The 6,284-nt window shown below is 45.9% G+C and overlaps 1 protein-coding gene across 11 annotated transcripts in view; it reads left to right on the top strand.

The window, feature by feature from the left end:
* Positions 1-472: 472 nt before the first annotated feature.
* MAPKAP1 (MAPK associated protein 1) overlaps positions 473-6,284 on the top strand; it is a 232,357-nt gene continuing 226,545 nt past the window's right edge. For 4 of the 11 annotated variants that reach the window (XM_061433516.1, XM_061433509.1, XM_061433514.1 and 1 more), the window contains exon 1: positions 475-563. The gene's annotated coding sequence lies outside the window, so the exon portion shown is untranslated. Of the gene's footprint in view, positions 564-610; positions 700-6,284 lie in introns of those variants that run through there. The other 7 variants (XM_061433515.1, XM_061433511.1, XM_061433519.1 and 4 more) reach the window with 4 other exon arrangements.

Below are 6,284 nucleotides of genomic sequence, written 5' to 3'. Positions count from 1 at the left end.
CCTCATCGCTCATTTCTGGAAGAATTGAGGGCTTTTCTCCGTGGACGTGGAGAAAGAGGAGGAGATTCGACGGAGAAGGCCGACGTGGATTTCCAAACAACGCAACCCTAGAAGTCTCCGTGTTTTGCCAGTAAGCCAGCTGATCTCTGACCCAGGCCTTGCCTGGGGGGCGGGGAAGTGGTGCGCGTGCGCACGGCGTCCCGTTCGGCCCCGCCTCCCGGGAGGGCTTCCCAGCCCGCTCTCGGCTCTGGGGCTTGCGCACTACGTCCCCAGCCAACGGCTGCTTCCCGGTCGGGGACTTCCGGTGCGCGGGGTGCGGTTCCGGGTCGTGGCGCGGCTCGGGGCAACAGGGCTGCTGCTCGGCCGGCCAGCGGCAGCGAGCGGCGGGGGTATGAGGGCGAGCCCGGAAAGCGGCTGCTGAGCCGGCCGGGAGGAGCGCCAGTCCTTGAGGATTCCGAGAGTGCGGAGCTGGGGCAGGGACCGGGGGGCGCGGGGGAGCCGGGCCCTCCCCCCAGGAACGTGTCCCAGGGCCATCCCGGCCCGTAGTGTGGCAGCAGCTTCAGGTAAAGGTTGCCCCAGCCGCTAGCTCCATCGCCCACACCCCCGCCCGCCCACCGAAGGAGCCTGGCTTCCCTCCTCACTCCTCCGCGCTCGCCGCCGCCCGGCGGACAGCCTGTCTGGCCCTTGCCCCAGTATCCAGTGAGCATCCGTTTCCTGGCCCTTTCCAGAGCTGAAGGCTGTTATGAATCTGACAGCTTGGGCGTGTGATTTGGGGGAGGAGAAGCTAGTGGACTCGGTAGTATTGAGTTTTGGGGAGGGTACTGTTGACTGACAGTTTCTGGTTCTACTCGGTGTCTTAATCTTCATAACATGAAAATCAGGTTTTTAAAAGCATTGCTTGTGCATTCCCTGTCTAACGCCCCTTATCTCCATTGCCCCAAAGGAGTAAAACAGCCTTGCAGAACTGTTTTTTTTAATACACAGAGTGCTGCTGGAACTTCGATTCAGCCTTTTGTTTATGGGAGTGGCATAGAGTCTTCTAGATCTGTTGAAGGCTGGAAAAGAAAATATCACTGTAGTTTAAACAGAAGCATTACTTTAACCAGAGACCCAAAAGTTGACTCAGAGATTGGCACAATTTTCATTCTGAATGAAATGATTTTTGAAGCCTTATTACAATCCTTGGCACTGTGCAAAAGCATCATGTTGTTGTAAACCAAAAGCAGCAAAGTTCAAAACTTCCCCAGGTGTGAACAGTCAAATGGAGACAGGTGTTTACACACATCAGTTAAAGTCAAGTCAACATTCTTACTCTGTTTTGACAAGCAGAAGGGGTGGATTCCTAATTTAAAGCGGCAGGGAAAGGAGGTACCATGTTCTATTCTTCATATTCTGTGAGTTCACACAAGATGCTCAGAAAATGCTGGAAGGGTTGTTGATGAAGGGTCAATACTTGTTTTCATCTTGTTCAATTTACACACTTGTAGGCTTGTTGGGGCCTGTGAGACTTGCTGGTGGCTCCTTTCCCATTCAGATTTATGCTCATATTTACTTTCATCTACCGTGATGCTGGAGGGTACTCAGATTCCTGGTCTGGTTTCTGGTCTGGCTCCTGGCTAACTTTCCAGCTAAGCTTCAAAAGGCCTCTTACTCTGATTCTTTACTCTAGATAAGTAGGACCTGGAGTGGACTTTGTCCTTTCCTTTGTTGTTAGCACTTTCTGCCTAGATTTCTCCTTTTCTGTTTCCATCTGTTGGTGTTACCCAGGGCCCACCTGCAATTGGCCTTGCCTCAACCAGTTCAGGACAACCTCAGCTAGAAATGGTTTCTTTTCTAGAATCCTTTAAATGCTCATTATACTATGGGCTTGGCCACAAAGTTTGTTTGGGTTTTCGTACCATCTTCCAGAAAAACCTGAACGAACTTTTGGGCCAACCCAGTTGATTCCCTTAGCAAACATTATTGAGTATGGATATATTCGAGGTCATCTGATGTGAACAGCTGACTCATTGCAAAAGTCCCTGATGCTGGGAAAGATTGAGGGCAGAAGGAGAAGAGAATGTCAGAGGAGGATGAGATGGCTTGGATGGCATCACTGATGCAGTGGACGTGAACTTGGGCAAACTGTGGGTGATCATGAGGGACTGAGAGGCCTGGCATGCTGCAGTTCTTAGGGTCGCAAAGAGTCAGACACAACTGGGTGACTGAAAAACAACAACATATGCCAGGTACCATGCTAGACAGTATAGGGATAAACAAGACTCGGTTCTTGCCTGCTCAGTTTAGTGAAAAAGATAAGGAAATAATTCTGACAGAGTGGTATGTACACTGGGTTGGAGTCCTTTCGGTGATTCAGTGGTGGTACAGGAGGGGAAGAGGTCATCCACTTTTGAGGCATGTGCGATGACCTGATAAGGCTTCACAGTGTGGGGTAAACTGAGCTTTATTATTTATTATATTGGAGAAATTATGTTAGGTTTCTCTTTTTTAATTATTTTAACTTCAATTCACTGATTAGGAGGGCTCAGGATAAATTACACACCTGGTATGAGACGGAACCAGGATCCAAACCCACGTGTGTCTTTTGCCTAAATCTGTGCCTTTTATGTGTTTTTTCTTTTCTTACACCATAGCTCTCTGTATGCAAATACATATTGAAGCAACTATTCAGAGGAGAAAATATGTGTCAAAATGAATGGTGCAGATAGTTCTTTAAATGTAGAGAAGACCGTAATCTTCCAAGGCAAGATGGTAGTATGTGGGTCAGCTCAGCTTTGAATATCAGTGGACCAGACATTCTGTAGAGAATAGCCATGGACTCTGACTTCAATTCTTGGTCCCTCCTCTTAATAGCTACGTGACCTTTGGCAAGTTTCTTAATTCTTAGCATTATTTCTTTCAAGTATAGTTTGGGATAGAGACTGATACAGACTTCACGGAGTAATGTGAGCTGATACGGATAAACTGCCTGGATGTGGCAAGGTTCCCTAAGATGGTAGCTGTTAAGATGTAAAGGTGCAGTGCCTGAGGCATGGTTTTAGAGTAGTGAGTAGACCAGCCTGAATAAAGCAAGCCGTTGCTTCCTTGAGTGGGGGGGGGGTGTGTTAGTCCCTCAGTTGTGTATGACTCTCTGTGACCCCATGTACTGTAGTCCACCAGGCTTCTCTGTCCATGGAATTCTCCAGCAAGAATACTGGAGTGGGTTGCCTTTCCCTTCTCCAGGGCATATGCCCGACCCAGGGATCCAACATGGGTCTCCTGCATTAGCAGGTGGATTCTTTACTGTCTGAGCCACTGGGGAATACTGGGCAGTAAAGTTGGAGGGCCAGTACAGGGTCAGAGTCAGGGCTTGTATGTCAAGCAAGAGAGGTCAGTTTCAGTTTCTGCTCATAACCTTTCTTGTTAATAAATACCTTGAATATCTATGATTTATTCAGCAGTGCCAGGGAAAATGTTAGACCCAGAGACGCAAAAAGGAATATAACCAGGTCCCCACCCTGAGGGTGTTTCCTTTCCCATGGGGGAGGGGGGTGTGTGTGGTGTGTGTGTGTGTGCGTGTGTGTGTGTGTGTCGTGTGCGCGCGCGCAGGTGAATTGTAGTAAAGCATTGTAGGTACTAAGATAGCAATCCCCACAAGGTACTGTGGAGCACAGAGGAAGAAGCACTGGTAATGGTAGCTCGGGAGCACTTAACTGTGTACCAGCATTATGTTAAATGCATTAACTCATTTATTCCTCTACAGGATGTATTATAAGTATTTTGATGTTACAGATGAGGAAACTAGAGCACAGAGAGGTTAAATGAATTCCTTTAGTTTATGGAGTTGATGGAGGTGAGAGTAGAGGGGATTATCTGCTAGACTTTGGTAACTCTCCTTTTTAGAACTATGTCACATTCTTTCTTCTTTATGATGTGCATGGCTTCAAAGAAGAGTCAGCCCTTGAGCCCTAGCTTCAGTGTGCTTGTCACTGCGCTGGGCAGTAGGAATAATGGGGAATGAACACGATTGCTACAACTCAAGGAGCTCATTATCTTATCTGTCATGTTTGGTATATATATTTAAGTGGGATGTCTATTTTGCTTGTTGACTCATAACTGAAGACTTTAGAAACTGTTGCAGTTCAGTGGATTGTATGTGCTTCATCTGAGAGAATTAGCTGTAAATCTGTTACTCAGATTGTTGTTGTTCAGTCACTCAGTCGTGTCTGACTCTTTGTGACCCCATGAATGGCAGCACATCAGGCTTTCCTGTCCTTTACTATCTTTTGGAGTTTGCTCAAATTCATGTCCATGGAGTTAATGATGCCATCCAACCATGTCATCCTCTGTCACCCCCTTCTCCTCCTGCGCTCAATCTTTCCCAGCTTCAGGGTCTTTTCCAATGAGTCAGCTCTTTGCATCAGGTGGCCAAAGTATTGGAACTTCTGCATCAGTCCTTCCAATAAATATTCAGAGATGATTTCCTTTAGGATTGACTGATTTGATTTTCTTGCAGTTCAAGGGACTCACAAGAGTCTTCTCCAGCACCACAGTTCAAAAGCATCAGTTCTTTGGCACTCAGCCTTCTTTATGGTCCCTTCTCACATCCGCACTTGACTACTGGAAAAATCATAGCTTTGACTATATGAACCCTTGTCGGCAAAATGACGTCTCTACTTTTTAATACGCTATCTAGGTTTGTCATAACTTTCCTTCTAAGGAGCAAGCGCCTTTTAATTTCATGGTTGCAGTCACTATTCACAGTGATTTTAGAGCCCAAGAAAATAGAAGTCTGTCACTGTTCCCATTTTTTCCCCATCTATTTGCCATGAAGTGATGGGACTAGATGCCATGATCTTAGTTTTTTGAATGTTGAGTTTTAACTTGACCTTGTGTTTTCTGTGAGTTTGAAGTTTTTCAGAAGTTTTGACCTCAAAGATAGCACATTTCAGCTTGTGTTAAATTTAAAATAACTGAGTGCTTATAGTCATTGTTAGATGTTTTTGTGTACCTTATTTTCTTCAATCTGCATGATTCTGTGGATTTGTTAATTTAGTTCTCTCTCTTTTTTTTTTTTTCTCCAAATTTTTATTTGTTATTTATTTTTGGCTGAGCTGGGTGTTTGTTGCTGCATGGACTTTCTTCAGTTTCATGAGGGGGTCTCCTCTCTACTTGTGATGCTCAGGCTTCTCATTGTGGTGGCTTCTCCAGAACATGGGAGAACATGGGCTCCAGAGTGCTTGGACTCAGTAGTTGTGGCTCACGGGCCTAGTAGCTTTGCGGTATGTGGAATCTCCCTGACCAGGAATCAAACCCGGGGATCAAACCCGTGTTTCCTGCATTGGCAGGCAGATTTCAACTACTGGTCCACCAGGGAAGTCTTAGTTCTCTTTTGAACTCTGCCTCAGGAGTCTCCAAATCAGATGCCCATGATGTAACACAAAGAGTAGGACAGACCTTGTGAACTGGAGGGCACGTGACCAGTCTAAAAGCAGCAGTCACTACTCAGCTCCAATCGCTTGTCACTGTGTGAGGAAGTGAGCCCAGTGTCCCTAGATCTTCCAGTTGTTTTCAAGAGGGCTGCTGGAAGTCTGAATTTTAATGTATTTAGTTTTAAAAAATTTGCGTTAAAAAAATACCATGTAGATCAAAACACATTTGTGGGCTGTGTACAGTCTTAGGCTGCCTGATTGTGAATCCTGACCTACCTGCTCACTGACATTTTGGTACCCACTGTTCAAAGCAGGAGGTCCAACACAATTGTGATCATTGATCAGAAATCTACTGGTAAATTGCTGGAGTGAGGGGGTGTTGTATTGGAGTCATACTGATACCTGGGAAAGTGGCAGGGTGAGTGCTTTTATTGTATAATCAGGCTACATGAGGGATGGGGTTTGGATGAGATGATGATCTTGTAGTATTTTTGTGCCCTTAGCACTTTAAATGCTACCAAGTCTCCCGTCTCTTTTGGTCCTCTCCATAGTACATGAAGTGAACAAGGCAGGGTGGTTATCATAACCTCTGGAGATGAAGAAATTGGTGCCCAGTGATTTACAGTTTAGTAGGAAGTGCACTTGACTGAGAGGGACTTGAATTCTGAACGCTGGTATGCCAGCGTTTTGATTTTGGTCAAGTCAAAAATCCTTGTATCTTTTTTCTCATCTGGATAATAATGAGGGAGCTCAACTGAAGTCTTGGTGAGGTCTTTTCAGGATGCTAAGCTTTCTGATTCTAATTGACATGCTTAAAGCTGCACAACTGATTACTGGCAGACCCCAGTGGAGAACAGTTCAAATCTAAAATGC

Source organism: Bos javanicus, chromosome 11, assembly GCF_032452875.1.
Source record: "Bos javanicus breed banteng chromosome 11, ARS-OSU_banteng_1.0, whole genome shotgun sequence".
Classification (NCBI taxonomy): Eukaryota; Metazoa; Chordata; class Mammalia; order Artiodactyla; family Bovidae; genus Bos; species Bos javanicus.
Note: the sequence above shows the minus strand (reverse complement) of the source record. Positions and strands in the feature narration are given on the sequence as shown.